This window comes from Sinohyriopsis cumingii, chromosome 3 (genome assembly GCF_028554795.1).
Source record: "Sinohyriopsis cumingii isolate HCF-2022 chromosome 3, ASM2855479v2, whole genome shotgun sequence".
NCBI lineage: Eukaryota > Metazoa > Mollusca > Bivalvia > Unionida > Unionidae > Sinohyriopsis > Sinohyriopsis cumingii.
The window spans coordinates 12,141,853-12,167,043 of NC_142963.1; the positions used below are offsets into that span (position 1 = coordinate 12,141,853).

Below are 25,191 nucleotides of genomic sequence, written 5' to 3' on the forward strand. Positions count from 1 at the left end.
ATAATGTTGATCCAGGACCTCCATCTATAATGTTGATCCATGACCTCTATCTATAATGTTGATCCAGGACCTCCATCTATAATATTGATACAGGACCTCTATCTATAATGTTGATCCAGGACCTCCATCTATAATATTGATACAGGACCTACATCTATAATGTTGACCCAGGACCTCCATCTATAATGTTGATCCATGACCTCCATCTATAATGTTGATCCAGGACCTCCATCTATAATATTGATACAGGACCTCCATCTATAATGTTGATCCAGGACCTCCATCTATAATGTTGATCCAGGACCTCCATCTATAATGTTGATCCATGACCTCTATCTATAATGTTGATCCAGGACCTCCATCTATAATATTGATACAGGACCTCCATCTATAATGTTGACCCAGGACCTCCATCTATAATGTTGATCCATGACCTCCATCTATAATGTTGATCCAGGACCTCTAGATATAATGTTGATCCAGGACCTCCATCTATAATGCTGATCCATGAACTCTATCTATAATGTTGACCCAGGACCTCCATCTACAATGTTGATCCAGGACCTCTATCTATAATGTTGATCCATGACCTCTATCTATAATGTTGACCCAGGACCTCCATCTACAATGTTGATCCAGGACCTCTATCTATAATGTTGATCCATGACCTCTATCTATAATGTTGATCCAGGAACTCCATCTATAATGTTGATCCAGGACCTCTATCTATAATGTTGATCCAGGACCTCTAGATATAATGTTGCTCCAGGACCTCCATCTATAATGTTGATCCAGGACCTCTATCTATAACGTTGACCCATAACCTCCATCTATAATGTTGCTCCAGGACCTCCATCTATAATGTTGATCCAGGACCTCTATCTATAATGTTGATCCAGGACCTCCATCCATAATGTTGATCCAGGACCTCCATATATAATGTTGACCCAGGACCTCTATCTATACTGTTGACCAGGGACCTATATACATAATGTTGATCCAGGACCTCTATCTATGATGTTGACCCAATACCTCCATCTATAATATTGACCCAGGACCTCCATCTATGTTCCATCTATGTTAAAATTTGCCTTAGTTTTTTGTTTTAGGACGACAATAACAGCTGTAGGCAGTAATGTCTCAGGTCATAAAAAGGCGAACCCAAGACCCTGCTGTCCTAGAAAAGCGACATTGCGACCTGCACTTAAGGAAACCAACAACCCTATTCAGTTCCTGTGAAAGTTTTATATATGTTTCTTGTATTTTAATTTTTGGTTGCAAACAAAAAAATCGAATTCTCTTCCAGTGATTTAAATAAAATGCACCGAACAAATAACTTTCCTACCCTGACAATGACAGTCAAAGGATGCAACTTGAAATTTCTTGTTGTAAATTTCACACCTTTCGCAACACGCATGCTGTTTTGCTTTCCTTGACATAACTTTTTCGATACAGAATTTTTTTTTATAGCAATTTAGTACATCTCTCCCACGTTGACGTTAACCACGCGTAGTAACCATGATGCAGTACTGGAAACGGATCATTCCATAACATGGAGTAATTTTTGTACTAATAGTTATAAGCATTCCAAGATATCTGTATATCTTAACACAGCAGAAATGAGAAAAACATAAATCTGCCTTATCGACACTATTGTCACAATACGTCATAATTATGACACCACCGACCTTCACCACCACCAGACTAATCTCCGCTCTCGCCCAGTGCAGATTTCTGCGCAAGTTTAGAGAGGGCTGGACACAAAGTTACCGCAGGTGTATACATGTAGCCGGTATATTAAATTCTTGTTTGATTTAAGTTGTTTATTTAAGTTGTTTATCAACAAGACACTAGTTTTCAAAATGTGTGTGAGTGATAGGCACTACATGGTACAGTACATGGTTAGGCGGTACAGGCAATACAATGAGTACATTGTTTTATTACCTCCCTTTTGCCGAATGAGTCTAATTGTGTTTTCGACTGAAAGTAACTCGTCAGCTGACCAAAACCAATTTTATGTTCAATAGAATTTCCTTAATTTCTCGCTGTAATAGAAACCCCCAACATGACGAAAAACTTAAAGGTGTCACAGAAACCCCCAACATGATGGAAGACTTAATGGTGTAACTGAAAGCCCCAACATGATGGAAGACTTAATGGTGTAATTGAAACCCCCAACATAATGGTAGACTTAATGGTTTAGTAGAAACCTCCAACATGATGAAAGACGTAATGGTGTAATAGAAACCCCCAGCATGATGAAAGACTTAATGGTGTAATAGAAACCCCAACATGATGGAAGACTTAATGGTGTAATAGAAACCCCCAACATGATGGAAGACTTAATGGTGTAATAGAAACCCCCAACATGATGGAAGACTTGATGGTGTAATAGAAACCCCCATCATGACGAAAGACATAATGGTGTAATAGAAACTCCCAACATGATGGAAGACTTAATGGTGTAATAGAAACCCCCACCATGACGGAAGACATAATGGTGTAATAGAAACCCCCAACATGATGGAAGACTTAATGTGGGTGTAGACGCTAGTGAAGATTCTCTTCATATCGGTTAACATTATTATATTTCATTGTGGGCTTCTCAAAATTGTGCACGATATTTGTTTGTATCTTTCAGCAACATCAAAGAATGCATGTTCTAGATAATAATATATAAATCAGAAAGACTTTAAGATACTAACAGTTTGAAACCTTGTATTCAGGTTTTGTTATCAAGATTTTCAAGCTGGATTATAAGACCGTTTTATCTGTTAGGAAGCCTGCGGGTAGCAACAGTAACACACCCACTTTCTAAATCCACGCACTATGGTTCGATAACGCATGCAGTAATTGGTCAGTCTTCACACATTTTCAAATGCCGCGATCGTGCGAGTGTTTAATTTTGTTCTAATTATGATATCCTATGCCTATCCATCAAGATAATTGGGGGGGGGGGTGTCTTCAGAAAATGATATTGCCACAAAGGTCAAGTGGGGATGTATACAAATGAAGTAAACAAAAGTATTCATTCCTATGTTAATATGAGTTTGTGCAATCACTTACAGTTGTGTTCATGTACAATTTGAGATAAATTATTTATCTAAATTATTCATTGGAATTACAAAGTGTGCATTAGCGTTTGGACTAAAACACTTCTTTGTAACTATTGAAGACTCATTCAAAGACATTCTGGATTATATCATTGTGATACATAAAGACTTTTCTCATATTCAAGACTATTGGTAAATCAGCATTGTCAAGATTCCTGGAATTAATTCAGAACATGATATACCTTTGTATTCTGATAGAACATTTAGGATTATTGGGGATCTTGCTCACACTACTGGACCGCTCCTCTGGCCTAGTGGTTAGAACGTCCGCTTCGTGGGTTCGATCCCCGGCCGAGTCATACCAAAGACTTATAAAAATGTTACTAACAGCTGACTCGCTTGGCGCTCAGCATTAAGAGGTAGTGTTAGGACTGGTCGGTCTGGTGTCAGGATAATTGGACTGGGTGGTACATCATGCTACATGTCTGCGGCATGATGCCCCAGTGCTAGGCATCACTATAAACTGTCACACTGCAGACATCGTAGCGAGCAGCAGAGAGGGTGAACAGACCACTTAGGGGAATGGTCACCCTTGTGTTTTACCAAAAAAAATAGTGACCACTCATAGAGGTCAATTACCACGTCTACGATTATTGTTTGTCCCAAACAGAACCGTAGACGCCCCTCTCTGCTGCTATCAATATTGGGAATCATCATCTGAATCATGGGAATCTTCATCTGTTTCATCTTCATCTGAATCTTCGGAATTTGTTCTATGTTTCAAGTAATATTCAAGTTCTGATGGTGGTTTTTCTATTTTGGGATTTATGTTCTTTCTTTTTCTGTAATAGTTCATCAAACTTCGATATCGATCTCCACCGCAATTTTTGCAAATCTGATATAATCCTCTAACGCCGTTGTTACATCCAACACATCTTCGTGGACCAGCATGAGGGTTTTTCTTTATAAGATAATTATGTTTCTTGCAATATTCTCCGCGGCACCTTTTGTTGCATTTATCTGTTGTTCCTTGACGCAGCCACGCACAGTTGTTCATTATATTAATGATATCTGTTTAATTAAATTTAATTTTATCATCACCCCCTGTTACCCAAATATTTTATCAATACCCACACGATATCTTGTTCTTGGATCATGTAAATTTATTGTTATAAATCCATGCGGGGTAGCTTGCGCTCGTGAGAAGAAATTTTTGAATTTAATTATATCCATGTCACCACCACACCATGTTTGATGAATATTTCGCAACGTGTGTGTGTCTACGCCATTAAACACAACTAAAATGTTGCAGTTGTCTCTAATCACTTTTGGTATTTGTGTATATCGTTGAGTAACATAGATCACGTCTGTATTTTTGTGTCTCCCTCGGGAAAATATTCTGGCTGGATTTGATTGTTTATCTAGCATCACATCGTCGTATACAACTAAATTATTAATAAATCCGTCTATGGAATCTACGGATGGTGCTTCATCAATATCGGTTATAAACTCTATAACATCAGTATCTTCATCCAGTAATCGCGCGTTTTCATTGAAATCTTTAAGTACATCATAACATCGCTGATCATCAACGGATGGTGCTACTAAATACAACTTATCCCATTTCAACCATCTCATTATCAGATTAAGTAATAATTGCGTCTTACCCGATCCAGATGGTCCTATGATAATCATTCTGATGGAGTTCGGTAGCGCAGGATGATGCTTAACTGGCTCTCGCTGCCGAGTTGCTGAGAAATCAATTATATCCATATATATTATAACATGAATTTATATTGTTTACGCTGTAAAGTTAAAACTCCAACTATTGATTTAGCTACAGTTACAACAAAAAATAAAAAAATAGCGTACGGTGGAAAATGTTCTGTATGCTGTAGAAAGAAATTTTCGTTTTTACCTAATAAGCGTGGTGGTGATATTGCTAATTTGATGTCAAAGTTTCCAGGTGCTCCATGGGCTAAATACAGCGGAGAAAAACATCTACCAGGATATAATTATTGCGGTCCTGGTACTCGACTCGATATCAGGCTCGATAATCAAGATCAACCAAAACCAGGCGAGGAACCAATAAATGCTATTGATCGAGCTTGTCATGCTCATGATGTAGCTTATAAAAGTAAAAATCTACAAGATAGGCATATTGCAGATGTAAAATTAATTCATTCATTAAATTCTATAAAAAATAAAAATATTAGAGAATCATTAGCTAATTGGTTAGTAAGATCCTCGATGAAAGGTAAATTAGCGATTGGGGCTGGTAATTAATAATGGAATCAATTTATTATTCACCGAGAGGATACTGGAGAGGCAAAGCAGCAATTGGTAAACTCGCTGATGCAGCATCGGTTAAACATTCTACTGCTAAAACATGGTTATCTAAACAAGCAATATGGCAAATTTATCTACCACGTCCTAAACAAATTCAGTACTCGTATTTCGATGTCAGTGTTCCTAATGAAGTTCATCAAGCTGATATTCTGTTTTTACCGCATGATACTGTGCGTGGAAAAACGTACAAGTACGCGCTAACCGTAGTTGATGTTGCAAGTAGATATAAAGAAGCAGAGCCGCTATCGGCGAAAACATCATCTGAAGTAGCCGATGCGTTTGAACGAATTTATCAACGAGGTGGTGGACCACGAGGTGGTCTACGATGGCCACAGCTGCTACAGGTTGATCCTGGTAAAGAATTTCTTGGTCCAGTATCATCGTTGATGAAACAACATAATACCAAAATACGACGAGGTCATACTGCAATTCACCGTGATCAAGCAATTGTTGAGCGATTTAATCGAACACTTGCTGAGCGGTTATTTGGATATCAATACGCGAGGGAATTTATTCAGGATAAAAGATCTCGTGAATGGGTTGCAAGATTACCAATCGTGATAGCTGCATTAAATAATGAGATCACACGAACAACCAACATGAAACCCATTAGCGCGGTCACAAAAAAAAATATACCAACACAACGGAAAGATGCTGGAAAACAAAAAATATTAGGTGATGTCACAGTCAGATATTTATATGAGCCTGGTGAACTTGAAGGTGGTAGCGCGAGAGCAACTGATCCTATTTGGAGTGTTACCACACACAAAATATCTACCGTGACAAGATCCACTGGAAGAAATGCAGGCGTTTCCAGACCTGCAATCTACAGATTAGATTCAGCTGCTCCTCAACGTGGATTTACACGTGAACAACTACAAATAATTCCCGCGGATACACAACTACCGCCGCGATCACTTCGGTGATTTCGATCACTTAACTAGCACCCAAGGCGCTAGCGCCTCTACGTCGATTACACTCAAGACAGGTTAACATGGTATTTTCTCGTGTATGACCGCGACTATTATCTTTTCTATCTACGGTAAATTGTCTTGAATCATTATTCGAATATCGCCATAACATTATACAATTACAACTGGTACAATGATTGTTCTGCTGCTGTTTTAACTCAATAATAAATTCAACATCAAGATCAAAGTCGCGTTTATTTTTTTTGTCAGATTGTTTGTATCCGATTAATTTTTTTCTTATTATATCATCATCGATGATGTTAAATTTATCAACGATTTCAGGAATTATAATTCTACGTAATTGAGATATATTTCTGACCCTCGATACCGCTAAATAAACTAAATTTGACCACTCGATGCGATCGTCTACAATCCAGACTCGTGTGTCAGAAATAGTTAATCCCTGTGACGAGTGGATCGTCATAGCGTATCCCAACACCCATGGAGATTTGTCAGCGCGTAATGCATCTTCGACCACACTGATATCAACGGCGACAATATCATTTAATACGAGATTTTGCTTCTCAGTCTGTCCTGGAATATCAACATTAATATTCTGTTTTCGTGTATCTGATGGTCTATAACATAACGGAACGGGTAGTTCTGAATATTGTTCTTTATGTAGTTGAAATAACTGTTGTTGTAAAGCGTCTCTGATTATTTTTCTACTTGCTACGATCAAATCGGTGGGTCTCCATGAGTTCAAAAAATCACTCATTGATGTCTCTGAGATCACTCCACGTATTATTTCACACTGAATTTTGTTTGATTGTAATCTGATTAATTTTTTAAACTCCTTCAAATTTGCATCAAGAGCTCTATGATCATCATCTATTTCTTCATAATAATTAACGAAATTTTTTAACCAATCATGTGGAGATGGTCCAACAAAAGGCGGAGGTTGACCATGATCGCCACACATTATTATGGCGGTATTTTTCGTCAACAACCAATCAAGAAACATTTTTAATGTATCTAATGACACCGTGCATATCTCATCCCAAATAATTATTTTAGGTATATATTTTTCTCCCATTCGTTCAGGAGTCCATGTATCCCCGCGCCATCGAAAGAAACTATGATACGTACACGATTGTACTTGCCGCTGTTTCATCTCACGTGCAAGTCTATGTGTGGGTGTCAGCACGATTATATCTGAATTTCTAAAAACATTAATCGTTCGAGTTGTTTTGCCGCATCCACCAGGTCCATTGAGATATACTGTCTTATATCTGGTTATTGGATCACTCAACGATGGTGCTTTCGACATTTCTGATATTTTATTACCCTCACGATAAACATCTCTCATTGGAACATCTGCTGATTCTGTGTAATTGTGTAATAGTTCCTTTTTTATTCTCCACGAACCCCATCGTTCATCATTACTTGTAAATTTCATAACAGGTTCTAAATATTTACTTGAAATATAAAACGAGTCCGTTGCGACTCTGACTGCGGCCTCAGGAAATCTATTAATCATCGATAATAAATTTATAGAAACATAAGCCAACATGGAAGATCTTAGATGAGTATATTGCGGGGATACGTCATTTATGTAACTAACGATCGTACCTAATTTTGTTCCGTCGGATAAATAAACACTCTCTCGATTTACAAATGTATTTTTCGCCGTTGTATCAGCGATTATAAAATCGTACTCGGCATCATCTAAAATTAATCGTGCGTGATGTCTTTTATAATCATATGCACCACCTTGAGTAAATTTACCTATAATTTTTCTACCGAGATCTTTTGCGGTTTTGAGTTTATTAGGAATATCATCCTTAAACTCGCTAATAACTTCAGAATCTGACATGGGCAACCAAACTTTGGTCTGTGCATGATATGATATAATTGCCTCACTGACCACCAACGATGTCAGTATCATACAATCTAGCATATATCGCAACAAAACTATAGGTGTCCAACGTTTTTCACAAAAATGTCTGCCAAACCAAACATAACAAATCTTGTGAAGATTTTCGTTAAACTCGAACGACTCAATACAGGCGAATCCAGTCAGATCAAAATCAGGTAATGGTCCATTAATTGCCACTCGCGTCATCTCGTTTGTAGGGTGACCAAATCTTTCAAAGTACGTAGAACAATCTCCGTATCCCAGAAAACTTCCTGGATAACATGCAACCATATCAACCGAAATAACATCATTGTAATTATATTTGGTATTCCATAATCCGCCATGTCCATATTCGACGCAACTTGCGCGTACGTCCTCGAGTAAATCAAATCGTGTTGGTTTCCATGAATTTCGTTCCCTGGCGAAATGAGCCGCAACAGATGGAACGGTAAAACAATTAGTTAGTAATTTGTCAGTATTTTCCGCGTGCTTGCACTGTAAAAACGTCGCAAGATTTTTCATCTCGTCATGGAGGGATTCTGTGCGATATATTTCACCGTTCGGTTTGACAAACTGATCAAATTCACCCTCCTCATTACTTTTGAATAACCATACCGATACAGGATCGGTTTTACTTATTTCGTTAATAAAATCAAACATACTCATATCTGCCACAGCCATATCTGTGGGATAAAATCTAACAGTTCGATCACGTGGAAATATTGTTACTGCGTTAGTCCATGCGTGTGCGTTATGATCGATAATATTTATTGGAGCTCCTTTCGATTTATATTTCGACTGGTACAGTACTTCTCCCGTTATTGTCGCCACAGTTATTGGAAATTTTAATATTTTTCCTAACTCAGCAACATCTTTTATTGTAGCACCGGTATCCCTAACTGAATCAGCCCACGAGTTTATTTTTTCACGCCTTAAATCAGTTAATCCATTTCCACGCATCGCGTTTGTAAAGTGTTCTATTACTCGTTCAGCCACACAATTTAACCTTGACAAGGTCAAGGATGATAATTTCATCGGCGCTAGTTTATCAACGTTAGGTTTTTTATTTATCTCATAAATTCCATAAATAACTGCTGTTACAGGATACGCTCGCTCATAATACGGTTTATCAATACCAGTCAATAGACCCGGTCTGGAATTTTTACTTAATATGATAGTTTTATTATTGCCAAGGACAGGATCATATTTGTCACGGATAATCCAACTATCTGTTTCTGTTAATACAATAAATTTTACTCTGAATAAATATTTTTGATTGCCCTCGTATTCAGCGATGTAGTTAATGATAGTTGCCGCTCGCTTGTCATTCATTGTAGCGTCCGTGACAAAGTCAGTGTTTCGTATAATCTTGAACGTTGACCATGTATGAGATGCACCATCCGTGTAAAATTCTTTCTTAGCGTCGTGAATTTTCTAGATCAAACTTTTATTTTTCGGATCAACCAAATCTCGCACTGGCAAGTCAGAAGATAATCTGTCAAGGTTGAATTTATACTTAACAGGCCTAGTTTGGGATAATCTCTCAAACTCGTTCATATAACTAAAACAAATATTTAAATAAAGAAAATTATATATATATATACAATGTCCCAATGTAGATGGTTGATGATCGGCTCAGTAAATCGATGCAACAAATCCTGCAGAAAGGAATTTTGTTGGATGCACTCACAAAACATACGACGAGGAAGTCTAGGACCAATACCATGTCTACGGTGTGGTATTGGAGTGCGAGGAAAGACAGAATTATGTGGGAAGTGTGGCGGGAAACGGTTCAGAGAGCTTAAAAGATATTATGACAAAAAAAATAATAGCGGTGAAAACGCTATAAAATCCGTGAAGGATTATATATCAAGATTTCAGACAAACAATGATTTAAACATATAATATTATTATAATGGAGCAAAATATATTTGTCCCACATCCTGTCATAACAAACTATGAATCAAATATTACTGGTATCATCAGACACCGCAAGTTGAAGAGACAAGTTGGTTGTATTAATAATGTTGGTTATCTTAGATTTACAGTTGGGAAAAAACATTATTTCTGTCATAGATTTACGTATGAATGTTTCTTCGGAGTGATCAATGATGGTCTTGTTATTGATCATATTGATGGAAATCCTCAAAACAATAATTTATCCAATTTACAAGCTATCTCTCACAGCGAGAATAATACACGCGGTAATACAGGAAGATGTAAGACAATCGGAAAGAGGGCGGTAATTTCTACAAACATAGAAACTGGTGAAGAAATAAAATTGCGTTCAATGCGTTCAGCTGCTAAATATTTTGATATTCACCCGCAATCAGTACAAAGAGTGGCAGAAAATATATATAAAACAGCTTTCTCGAAAAAATATAAACAGAAAATTACATTTCAGTATCAATAACTATCATCACCACATTATTAACTATCATCACCACATTATTAACTATCATCACCACATTATTAACTATCATCACCACATTGAATTAATTTTTTTTAATTTATGTCACAGAGGTCCTCCATACACTACTGAATTTTTGATTACATAAGGGAGATTACTTTGTAATATATAGTTTTCTTCGTAGATGGTTGGTTTTTTATGATCGTAATTAGTCAGTTTAACTAATTACATCGTATAGTGCCGACGAACCTAACTCATTAGACTCATAAGTATTATTTATGGTTTTTAAATATTTTCCCATCATACAACACATGATAATATTATTGATCCGTAGGAAGCTGTGTGTAAACAGAAACCGTTACTCATTGTAATTGACCTGCAGTTGTGTGTTCACTGAACTTACAATTCTGGAAAGTTCTTTGACTGGTGCATTAATGCCACTGTTATTATTGATTTTCGGTCTGCTACAAATACAGAAACTATTATTCAGAAACTGTTATAAATACAGAAACTGTTATAAATACAGAAACTGTTATTATTCAGAAACTGTTATTATCCAGAAACCGCTACAAATACAGAAACTGTTAAATACAGAAACCGTTATAAATGCAGAAACTGTTATAAATACAGAAACCGCTACAAATACAGAAACTATTATTCAGAAACTGTTATAAATGCAGAAACTGTTATAAATACAGAAACCGCTACAAATACAGAAACTGTTAAATACAGAAACTGTTATGATTCAGAAACCGCTGTTTACTGTAAATATTGGTTCCTTAGCTATATATTAACTTCCGAAACATATGTTCGTAACAATGTTTGATAGCTCGATCAGTATGGTATTGGACTGTGACGCTCGCGGTCCAGGATCGAATCCCCATGGCTGACAATTTGTCGGTGGTGCGCATAATTGCGATTTTTATAATAGTGGGGGGAACCGCAAGAACCCCTCCGCTCAGCAAATTCACAACCACAATACTGACTGGTTGTTGATACATATTTTCGTATCACCCACTGGATTAATTATTGTGGGTGTGATTTTGCTGAGCGTATATGTTTGTACTGTCCTTAGTTAGTACCGTTTCATTCATAATCTGAGCTCGCTAATACACTCGATAGGGGCTCTTCATTCATTGTATATAACCATTTCATTGTATATCATTCATTTCATTGTATATATGTATATCCTCTAAACTTGGTAGATTGCGGTGGCAAGCTACGAGTTTAATGAGGACTGTGCTGTCCTTGTACTGTCCTTAGTTAGTACCGTTTCATTCATAATCTGAGCTCGCTAATACACTCGATAGGGGCTCTTCATTCATTGTATATATGTTATATGTATATCCTCTAAGCTTGGTAGATTGCGGTGGCAAGCTACGAGTTTAATGAGGACTGTGCTGTCCTTAGTTAGTTATATGTTATATGTATATCCTCTAAACTTGGTAGATTGCGGTGGCAAGCTACGAGTTTATGAGGGTTGTGCCGTCCTCCCTCTTGGGCCTCTAGACCGTTGTTTGGCGGGTTAGGGGCTCTCGTAGAGGGAATATTTGCCTAATGAACTTGGTAGATTGCGGTGGCAAGCTACGAGTTCTTGGCTGTGCTGTCCCTGAAACATCCCGACGAACTCGCTAATACACTCGATAGGTGTTCTAGGGATATTTTTTTTATTTTAAAGATTTATATATTATATAATGAACCATGAAAATATCAATGATGTAATTGTCGCTATTAAAAAATTAAAAAAAGATGGAATTAATATATCTGATGAACTTAATCCTGAAAAAATAGTTTCTGACTTTGAGATTTTACAAGAACGTAAAACCATGGGGACACACACACTATCATCTGAATACAGACTCATGAAACGGATTCAATCGGCAATGTTTCAGTCGCTAGCTACCGTAGAAGATGATCATGTGAAGGAGTTCGTTCCTCTTTCTACCGCCGTAGAAAGAATTAAGTCGTTATTATCCCACGAGTATGAGGCAAAGAAAACGATTAGTACTCGCATAAGACAATTAAGAAAAATAATGTCAGAGAGTAACCTCGTTACTGGTGAAACGATCCAAGGTAACTTCGTTGGTGAAACGATCCAAGGTAACCTCGTTACTGATGATAATGAAAATGAAAGTTTTGGTAACTGGGGTCCAAGTCAACGCTGACCACGTGTATTGGTAGTCAAAATCAAGAAAGTTCTAACCTTGTCAAATTTGTTCCTAATAAATTTTATTTATTATAAATTTTATTTATTATAAATTTTATTTTTACTGAGGATTTATTTTTTTTTACTAAAATCAAGAAAAATGCACAAATTACTTGATTCTGACGGGGTAGTTGGTAGTCAAAATCAAAGAAAAATGCACGAACTACTTGATTTCTGACGGGGTAGTTGGTAGTCAAAATCAGGAAAATTGAGCAATTTCGTTGTATTTTAGTAAAAAAAAATAAAAATCTCAGTAAAAATAATATTATTAATAAATAAAATTAATTTATAATAAATAAAATTTGTTAGAAACAATTTGACAAGGTTAGAACTTTCTTGATTTTGACGGGGTAGTTGGTAGTCAAAATCAAGTAGTTCGTGCATTTTTATGTTTCTGACGGGGTAGTTGGTAGTCAAAATCAAGTAGTTCGTGCATTTTTATGTTTCTGACGGGGTAGTTGGTAGTCAAAATCAAGTAATTTGTACAATTTCAGTAAAAATCAGGAAAATTAATAAATATTATTTTTTTAAGTTGATCGAATTTGATTCTGATCTCTGTTACAAATGTTCTTCTAACTGTTAAGAAATCCTCGCGTGTAAAACCCTCCTCCACATGAAGATCTACGACGGAAGTCTTTACGACAAAAGTCCTTAAGATTTCACATACAGATTTATTACAAGCTCTTCTTCACGTATGTCAATTAAGCGATTAAGGTGGTCTGTGAGTTTAAAATTGATTCGTGTTAACATATTATTGTGACACCGCAAATACACGGGATTAGTTGGTTCTTGCACGATTAAATTTCCAGGGGGAACTTGTGGTGTGAACGTGTATAGGATGTATCCTTGTTGAGCCTGATTTGATCTTCCGAGATCTATTTGATAGCTGCCATCGATTACGTCACAAACCAGATTGACCGCGACCGTCGGTGTTATATTAACGATCCGCGGGGATACGTGTCTTCCGCCGCCATGTGGATCATTATCATGTCTAAGAACAGTTGAAGGCGGAATTAATTTTCTCCATGCATCGAGTATTTTAGGAAAAAACTCATCAATGACATCACTAACAGATTTTCTTAACTCGGTTACACTATACCCGGGAAATTTATAATTTGGTACATCGGCTTCTGTTATTTTATATTTTTCTAACCATTTATATGCATCAGAATTTTCAGGTGATTTTAAAAGACTAACCATCTCCTGAACTATTCGGTTATTAATATATTCCATATCTGATATAAGCTGATTTAATATTTCCACACGCGTGATGATTTTTTCACGCGATGACGCTGATATGTCAAAAATATGCTCGTTAAAATATTGATTTAGTTGATCTAGTTGTTTTTTACACTCTTGATTGATTTCCTGAAAAAATCTAATAATCGTTTCTCGATAAAAACCCCAATGACGTCCTGTTTCTCCCGGATTTTTAAAAAACCATCCCTCAACTTCACCGAAGAAGATAAAATTGTGAAGCATTGATTTATTTTTTATAATACGTAGATGTTCCCTGTATGATGGATTAATTTCATGATATGATTGTCTATCCGTGACATAATCAGACTTTTTCGGTTCTGGTGGTATCGGTGTTATCGGTGGTGATATTTCAGGCCATCCTAGCACGGATCTTATCGTGGACTGATAAATATCAACGGCATAATCAGGCGAGTTTATTTCAATCGTCGAGGACAACGTCGGCTCATGAACGTTTATTGATATTTTTGATTCCTTTCCTGTTATTGATTTTATTCTACGCGCAAATTCCTCACCGATCTCTTCAATCTGGTAACTGCCGGTTGGTATTCCAACAACAACCCAGTCAGGTGTTCCATCGGGTTTGTTGTTGTTAGTAAATACGAGCGAATTATTTGCTGGTGTACCATTAAATGATTTTGATCTGATATTTGGCCAGCTGTAATATACTCGTAATTGTGCTAGTGCTATTTCTTTTACTGGAATTGCAATAGGAAAATTAACACTAAATTCAGGATTAGTTGAACTTACCGAGATCATCGTTATCTTTGGCGGAGTTGTGTTGGTCACGATCTGCTGGAGTAATTCTGTCATTATTGATACTTGTATCTTTAATACCTTCATCGTATATTTTGGTCATCATTGAAAATTCGAAATCAGATATAATTCCATCACTGAGACTCGCTGATAACAACGAGGATAATTTCGAGTATGCTACCGTCGCTGTATGTAATTTTATTTTGTAATCGGATAATTTTTCGTTCGTACAAGTACATATTTTTTTTGTGATGATACCAAGCACACCTGCAATAGTTGTTGCTGCTGAAATACAGATAGTTACAACTACTGGTGCCATCGTTGTCAACGCTGATAATATTACACCGGTTCCAGCAACAACAGCGGATACTGAATAAACAATCACATCAACGATAACCAATCGTCGTCGATATTTTTTTACTTTTACTGTATATTGATCAACTTGATCTTTTAGCGCCGCCTGCCATTCACGCGCTTGATTGTATCTGTATTGTGCACCGTCCATATATATTTTTATACAAACAATTGAGGTGTTTCAGCTACAAATTCCAAACACCACCAGAAGGATGTTGCGGTTAATTTCTTATCATCTGCTTCCAGAATAAATATTTCTTCGGTTCCGCTATTTAATACAACAGATACAACCCCGGAAAACCTATCGGTGGAATAACGCCATGGAAACGTTGTAAATATTTCAAATTTTGCAGCACTAAACACAGATAGCCTGTACACGCCAGTGACTGTTGCGGTATATTTGATATTTTTATTTTGCTGCGACCATGTTGCAAATCCAGATGATACCGTGCATACGATGTTTGTGATATGCCCGGGAGTTATTGCAGCTGGAATTTTAATCAAATTGGTTTTACTGACAATCTCAGGAATTCCTGCTACGACGTCTTGCTGTGTTTGTTTGATCGTGTCTAGGTCAGTTTTGATATCAGAAAGTTTCATGTTGATGACTGGAGGAGTTCCAAAGAACTTATTTATGGCATCATCGGTTTTTTGAAAATTTCTTCGAAGCCTTAAAAAACCGGTTACGTGAACATCATATTCGGCCCGTAACGTGGATAATTTACCGTCTACGGTGCCATAGTTGACGTCGACGTATTTTTTTGTTGCTGCGTCTTCGTCAGATGTTGGATCTCTTAAAACTACTATTTTATTTCCGTTCATGCTGAGTTCACCCATCATTGTGTCACCGGTGTTTCTCACGCGATTAGCAACACTTTTTGCAATTTCATCTCTGATGGTTGCTAATGATACACTTGAATCTCTGATTTTGCCGCTCTCAGTAAACACGGGAATATTATCTGTAACTGCACCAAGTACTCGCCGGACTATATCATTCCATTTGATATTGCTGGTTTTTAGTTTACCATATCGATCTTGAAAAATAACAACTTCATCTGGGTCAACTCCAGCCAGGTTCATAATATCAGCGAGGTCATCTTTAGTCGCATACTTTGACAGATCAACGTCGGATTTTATTTTCTTAACGCGTGAAGATCTTCCGTAAATGTCAACCATTATAATAAGATCCGTTGTTTAAAATGCTTTACGCGCAACATATCGGTTGCTTGTATAATCGTGCACGACTTTATGTGGCGGCTTGGATGATTTTGATATAGCGTCGAGTACATTAATTACTTCACGGCCGCATATTGGCGGATCTGTCATTGTTTGTGTGGGTAGCGTTGAATACCAAACTTTATAACCGCTAGTTGTTGCGTGGAGTGGTGCGACATACTTGATAAATTCAACAGGTGGAGCTAACCCGTACGAATCAAAATAAACAATTCCACGCGGGTCAACCGCGTATGATACCCAGTGAGTACCAGGTCCGGAACGTTTGTCAAGATTAATAATACCTGTTTCTAGTTTGTTTGGTTGTTTCGGTAATTGATCTCGCATAAAAACACCTCTAAAGGCGGATATTTTTAATTTTTTAGCAGCATCAAGTAAATCAAAATTTGATGATGGAACGTCTAACGAAATGACCCTGGAAGCCTTAGGCCTCTCCCCCAACGAGATCCCGGTAATCTTAGACCACGTCCCTTTTTTTTGTACCCCCGCCCTGCTGCTTTCTTTAGTGCCATTCCAGCGGCTGTTCCAACAGCACCTAACGCGGCCGCTTTTGCTACGGCTGGAGCAGCTGCAGCTATTAATGCCGGAATGGTCGCAAGTAGTGGGAATATACCACCCGTTTTAACCATGTCTTTGATGGCGCTCGAGGAGAGATGGAATTGAACTCCAGTTTTTGATTCTAGGGCTTTATTGAAATGTTTAATCTGATTATTTGTCAACGATAATTTGTTTGGACCACCACTAATATGATCTCGTTTTAGTGATATTTTAGTTCCGCATTTGTTGGCGGTTTTTGATTGAAGCTTTTTTACCTGACCCGGGGTCAGAGTAACATTAACATGACTATACGACATTTTTATATAAAATATATTTTTCTAAATAATACGATTAAAGATTTTCCACCGGTGCATCAACGACCCTCATTCGACCACTGCCACCTTCAAGTAACATGGCCTTGTCGCTAAGTATGACCGCGATCGCTCTGTAAGGACCATAAACAATTGGTGGACCAGCCGCGATTTCTGGCAGGGCATTAACACGAGCTCGAAAGTGTATATCAACAACAGATTGTTTGGATAAATCAAGATGTTCTAGTGAAAAATAATAAATCGGATATAGACCTGTAAAATCTAGTTGTGATATTTGCAACCCGGTATCTATATTTTGATCACGTCCCATGAATGACATTAAACGATGATATGCGCGCGCTACATGATTTTGTGCATAATTTAGTTGTATATCCTCGGATGGTTCTTGATGTCCATTTATCCGTAAAGAAACTTCACTAACTCCAAGGTTGTCAAATATCATATGTGAACGTTGTTGATTATTCGTCCGAGCATTATTTTGTAGTGCAATAAAAATATGTCGTGGTGCAGAAACACCTTGTTGTGATGCTATATGCCATGTAAATAAACCATTGATATCGCTTTGAGCAGCATCTGTGGTTACTGTTAACCATGATAGCAATGATTTACCGCCTTGATCCATAAAAGATAGTAATTTTTGTTCCTCAGTAATAGATGGAGTTATTACTGGCATCCACAATGAAAGTTTTGATATATTTACTTTACCAGCATCAGCAACACCAGCACCTCGCCAGATTGCATCATTATCATTACCTTTTCTTACGAGCTCAATTGTGTGTTTAGCTCCAAAGATGACTTTTCTAACATTTCTGCAAAATCCAAAGATGTGAGATAATGGAATTGCACACGAAAAATTTCTATTATCTCCTGACAGTGATGCTTGGCGTGTTGCAAATCCTAAGTTGAAAGTCGTGCTATCACCTTTTACAATATCAAAAGCAGCAGCTGGTCTGGCTGCGTACTCAGGACCATCAGCAACCGGTTGTGGATCAGATGCAGTACCTACTGGTGTTCGTATTTTAGCATACCTGATATGATCAGCGTTGTCGGTGATATCCTTAGCAAACATCATTGTTGGACCAGCTGATCTTGTAAAGTCGTCAGAATATCTCGCTAGACCAATTATTGTTGTAGCAACATCAACATCCTTCTGAATTGATTCAATATTTTTTCCATCAATCATGTATGTGGCGCTATCAAACAACGCCATGATCCCGTTGTTGACAAAACCAACACGCAAATTAGCAGCATATGCCGTATTAGCTACAACATTCGTTACAAGTGTACCTTCTACTTCAATAAACGCTTCAGCGGGCAAGAAATATCTACTTGTATCATGAACCTGTAATTCGATTCTCCCCGGATGATTTGGTTGTCTTGCGTCATAAGAATAAAACTGATAATCACGTACTGACTCGTACTTAAGGACAGGTGCCTCCATATCAAATGCTGGGTCTGATTCGCGCCTGAACATTTTATTATAGCTACCATTTTTCCAAATGATAATCATCGTCGACGAAGACCGCTTCCTGCTATTAAATTTGCTGTTATATTTTTTTCCGCTTCTTCAGATATCGCCGCTAGTTTTTGATTTGCAGCCTGATTTATTATTTTACTTACGTCTGAGGGCATCACCTCAGTACTTGCCAGTTTCACCGGTGGTTGTTGTTTTCGTCGCAATAATCGTGATAATCTTTCTTTGATCGCCGAGAACGCCTTACCAGCAACATTGACAATTGCACCAGGAGCTTTATCACGAACAATATCAATAGCCTTCATCGATAATTGTTTTGCGACGGGTGCTACTTTTGGAGCTATCCTCGTGAATAATCCTCGAATGACATCACCAAGTCCATTTCCGTAAATTGCTTCATAGATTGGTAATCGTGAGTTTACCGCTCTAACCTGTGTGGGTTTACGATGATTATCATGCACAATCATCTTATTTTATTTACCATTTATCTAACAACTAGTCATCAACGAGCTCATCAATAAGTTCTCGGTAAACGCCAATATCCATGATACCACCTTGAAATAGTCGCCGACAAATATCAGCTGCTTCATTGGTTATTTCTGGTGAATTATTTCCAGCTCGTTTTCCTCCTATGAGAACTTCTAACCGTGACACGTCATTGATGATATTATCAGGACATAAACCACGTCCTGTTTTAGGTTCATCTTGAGGTGGTGGTTGCATTACCGGAGTAGGTACTTCAGTGGTGTCCGGGGATGAGTCACCTTCTCGAAATCCATGTGGTGAACCTGTCGGTGTAAATGTCATTTTCGGTGCAGAAATTTTCTTCGAGAAAGGTGATTTAAGTGACTCTTTAGCCTTTTTAATTTTCGACAACAACCTTTGCTGTGGCGAAGAAGATTGTTGTTGTTGTTCTATTTGTTGCAGAGGTGGAGGAAGCTGATACTGGGAGGACTCTCCTTGTTTTGGTTGTTCCCGTCCCCCTCTAAATCTTTCTACTTCTTCTTTAAGTCTTTTAAATTCTTGACCTCTAGCTTGTTTTTTATTGTAATATGCGCGATATATCCATTTAATGAAATCATCATCATTTGTTTTTCCATAAAAGGGTTTTAAAAAATTAGATTTATTAGATATATTTTTTGATATCAACTCAGGTAATCTCTCTCTTTCAGTGTTTCTAATTTCCTCAACAACTCCTTCGTTAAATCTTGCAATTAATCTTAAGCTCTCCTCTGCTGATTTGGGTTCAGATGCAAGTTTTTTTCTCACATCGGCGACTTCAGCACGAAGTGCTCCAATACCTTCACGTATTTCCTCATCAACACGTGGAGGCTGAGCCGCAGCTATATTAGTTGGAAGATTTCGTAAAATCTCCATTGTCTGTTCAGTCAGCGCTGCAGTTTGTTTTGATACCGGAAGAAGATCTTCTTTGATGACAGTTCTAACTTTCTTAGTAGCTGCAGTGACGGGCTTAAACAGTTTTTTAGTGTCCTCTTCATACTCAACTTTTGCTTCTTGCTGCGCTTGTAGATTTTTTCTAAATGAGTCTTTGACAGGAAGAAATTTTTTAATTGCTTCTAATCGTTCTCGTGCTGTTCTTGCAGTATGAGATTCTGGATGTACCATTTTATTATAACATAATAATTTAATTAATATCAGCAAAAGAGGAATACAGAAGTTTGATGATATATTATAAACACAGAAAGAACATAAATCCCAAAATAGAAAAACCACCATCAGAACTTGAATATTACTTGAAACATAGAACAAATTCCGAAGATTCAGATGAAGATGAAACAGATGAAGATTCCCATGATTCAGATGATGATTCCCAATATTGATAGCAGCAGAGAGGGGCGTCTACGGTTCTGTTTGGGACAAACAATAATCGTAGACGTGGTAATTGACCTCTATGAGTGGTCACTATTTTTTTTGGTAAAACACAAGGGTGACCATTCCCCTAAGTGGTCTGTTCACCCTCTCTGCTGCTTAGCGATATGACTGCATTTCTTTTAAAGCTACGTTAAAAATCCAAATAACAAACACACACACACACACGCACGCACATTCAAACTACTGTAAGTTCCTTTTTAAGTTTCATTTTGTATTCTTGGGAAAATTAATTGTTTGTAGAAGTTTATACAACTTGCTGGTTTCGCTTCTTTCTTTCACTTAGTTTAAGACCATAGAGTCGTAACAGTATAAAGATACTGTTGGTGGGGTACCATTTACCAATTACCAAATTATTAAATTAATTTTTCTAATTGCAATTGCAATAGTGGTTTTATTCCGTTATTGCGCTGAATTAATATGAAGTTAATTGCTTTCAAGAAAAATGATTAACCAAACAAAGCTGACAATATCTATTAACTCTGACCCGTCAGACCTGAGGCACTTAGAAAATCATAATAAATCAGTAGATTAGTTGAGTGTCTTTAATCTCGATGGGATAGTAACGTCACATAATGCACTATGAAAGTAATATTTAGAAAAAGATTTCATCTATCATCATATTGCCTGTGTGATTTTGCCAAAATCTTGTCTCACAAGACCGTGGGGAACTAGCAGGATTACAAAAAGAAAGGACCGTGTTTCTGCTCTTGTCAGAGGTGAAATTTTTTATAAATAACTAAGTACGCACAGCTGTTTCCTCTCGCCGACTCGTCGTAAAGTATGACGCTTTAGTTGAATAGACTGGCTTGAGTCGAAGGGGTAATGATACCATAGTGCCAAATACATGACTTGTCATTGCTTCATCTTACACGTCATCTGAAACTGATCTCACCTCATACATCCGCTGCAGTTTCACTATTTCTAAGATCGGATATAATTTCGGAGCTCTTGGTCTTTAGTTTCGACAGGTGTCCGAATGAGGGTTATACTCAATTTTGTAATTGCAGAAGTCAAAGCTATTTAGTGGCTGATTAGATGTAAGAAAACAACGGTACCACCCTTCTCCACTCTCTGTCCCACACAACCATCAGTCATGATGAAATGGAATGTTAAACTGTTGCATACTATTTTATATCGATTTAGATCTTTGATGTTATTATTTGCTTCAAAAGCTTGTTCACCGGGAAAACAGCGGTTGTATAAACGTAAATTCTTCAACATGATTTAACTAATTCCGGTATTTTAATTTTACCCGTCAAACGCCAGAAAACGCTGCCAAAATCTTGTCTCACACGGTGTTTATCCTAGCGTGGCTCACACCGTGTTTACCAAAGTCTTGTCTCATACCGTCTTTATCAAAATTTTGTCTCACATCGTGTTTATCCAAATCTTGTCTCACATTGTGTTTATCAAACTATAGCATATTCGCTGATCTGGAAGTAAAATTGTCAAAGGGTCGAGGTCACATGGACCCGTTTGTAAGTTGTTTCTTAGATCTACATATTCATTGCAACATTCTCAGTGTATTAACTTTGCAGGCAAGTTAATCAGTGTAGGCAAAATTTTCTATCTAGACAGAATAATGGGAGATAAGTTCCAACTCAATATTACAATGTGACATAACTCTTGCAGTAGAGACGCTGTCATTGCATACATTAATATACACGATGTATGAATCGATATAGCGTGTTTTATTTGTCTAATACGATGGAGGCACCTGTATATTTCTAAAAATAAATAATAATAAAAAAAATAACTGAATCTATTCAGGGAAATTTAGTGGTTAGTAACACTTAACTGATTATAGTGAAGATAATATCTGATATGAAACTGGAATAAATTATAACTCTACAAAATGAGATTTTGTGTTCCACTATAGAGGGCAATGTGAACAGCTCTTCCTTACTACAATGACTCTTTGTGAGAATAGTTTACATTTACTGCAGAGACTGTGTGAGAATAGTTTGCATTTTCTACAAATATTCTGTGTGAGAATAGTTTGCATTTCAGTACTTTACGCACACTAAATTAGTAACGCTTGTACAAGATAAGAACCTTATGTCAGTGATATAAATGTTTATTCCTGTTCAGAATTAAAACTGACAAAATTAACCTTGAGAACTTAGATGGCTTGCTATCGCAAATCCCAACGCTTTTCAATTTTCAAATCCCAACGCTTTTCAAATCCCAACGCTTTTTAAATCCCAACGCTTTCACACATAATGAAACAACACAATTTTAAAATAACTATCCAACGCTTTCACACCTAATGAAACAACACAATTTTAGAATAACCATCCAACGCTTTCACACATAATGAAACAGCACAATTTTAGAATAACCATTCAACTCTTTCACACATAATGAAACAACACAATTTTAGAATAACTATCCATCGTTTTCACACATAATGAAAGAGCACAGTTTTAGAATAACCATCCAACGCTTTCACACATAATGAAACAACACAATTTTAGAATAACTATTAAACGCTTTCACACATAATGAAACAGCACAACTTTAGAATAACCATCCAAAGCTTTTAGATAGTCCGTGCATTAATGATTTAGTAAAGTAAATTTGTGTGGCTATGTACAGTTATTAAGTTAACACCCAGGGTCCGTCCACAGGTGGTGGGGAGAAACCAAAAGGTCAGTGCTGGTTGCATAAATAAGAAATGACTTCCCTGTGTAAAACCGATAAAGTATTTATAAGGCAATAAGGGTGGGTGAAATCTGGTTTTCAAGCAATAACCATGGTGTGGGCCCCACAAGGTAAGGGCAGTAACACAGGCATATAACCTAGGGGCAATGTTGGCTTTAGAATAATCTTACCTGTCTACCTCAGGGATACGTTCAATCACAAAACAATATTATATCATAACAAATATACGTTAAATTCAATAAAAAAAATATGTATAAATTAAGGAATGACATTCTTTCACTCTCTGATTCCCGCCACGCCCACGGCCCAGATGAGTGGGATTCACTTTGATAATTAAAGCAATCCTCCCTCCCTAAATATTAGATGTAGAACGTTTCTCAAGATTCCTACTGGTAGATTTAGAGTTCTTGGCTTGCACAAACACTCTAACACTGAGTTCAACGCCACCGCAACTGTCAACATCAGCACTGCGATGTCTCGCATATTTCAAAGAAATAGGCAAGATAAAAGGCAAGACAAAGCTGGCCAGATACTTATATATTTGACCGTTTATTAGTCCCTCCCCCTCACCCAATAAATCTAGGACAGGCAAAGAAAAACAATTGTCTTTCTTGCAAATAGTTACCGTGTGGGCAAATATATTTCCTATTTCAAAGTTAGTCGATTCAATAAGCTTTTAACAGGGAATTGAGCAATAATATCACAGCGCTTAAAAAGAAAAAAACGTAGGAATGTTAAAAAGATAGCTAAATACCAGGATACATACATGATGTGGACCAAGATACAGTTTTTCTGCTTCTGGTACTATGGGGATATGTTATTGTACCTGGATGTCAGATATCTTCCTTGTAAAGACTTTGTTTGATTTTGAGTACCTTGATTTTAATCTCGATGCACCGAAACTAATTTACATGCACAGGAATTTGTTTCCGTGGTGCTATTGGCCAGGACTAAACGAGCTACCTGCTGATAATTTCACTAGTTCATTATATTGCAGATTGTAGCGTCCTGGTTTCAGAAACCTCTGAGTGGCGGGTTAATAAGTATAGTTTAGAAGGTATGTAAACATACAGGCAAGGGGTATGTGGATGAATCTCCAAGAAAATCATGCATTTGAATCGTTTACAGGGCATAAGTCCAAGCATCTAACTGTAAAGAAAACGTACACTAAATAACGGCCCATCCCTTCATTGCCATGCAGAAATGTAGCCGTGTTCATTTTGGCCTTATCTTCCCACCTTACTTTGGTCACAGTAGGAGATTTATGCTTTTCATGCCAAATAAAGATGGGGTTCACTATGAACAGTTTCTAAGCAGTGACTCAGGGCAACTCACTTAGATGTAACGAGAGACCCAGAGACCAGTGTTGGTTGCATTCCCTAGATGGACTTTAAGATAAAATTATATATATATATATATATATATATATATATATATATATATATATATATATATATATGGAACCTCAACCGGTCCAAAGATATGATTCAGGGTCACCCCTGAGTGTACGGAAAGAGGAAAATGACTCAGAGGTAATGATGGTTTCAAAACAAAATAGGCTAACCTGTTTACGTATGGGATAGCCCGACGATTAAAATAAACATAATACTACTTATTATATGATATATGATATGTGCGTTGCATTTTATGAAAATATATAGAAATTAGAGGTCATATTTGACCTCCACCCACCCCACCCATCTACATACGCCCACCAAATTTAATGGCCCTCTCTTTAAACATTACGATTGGCCGATCCAGTCACATTCCAACTGGTGGGTTTTGATCTCTGGACTGCCTCAAAAACTTCAACATTAAATTGACGCTTTGACATATCTCACATT

General features: G+C 37.2%; 1 protein-coding gene across 4 annotated transcripts in view; it reads right to left on the reverse strand.

Moving 5' to 3' along the window:
• Positions 1-25,191, reverse strand: part of LOC149802464 (uncharacterized) — a 225,957-nt gene that overhangs the window by 143,222 nt on the left and 57,544 nt on the right. The window lies entirely within an intron of this gene.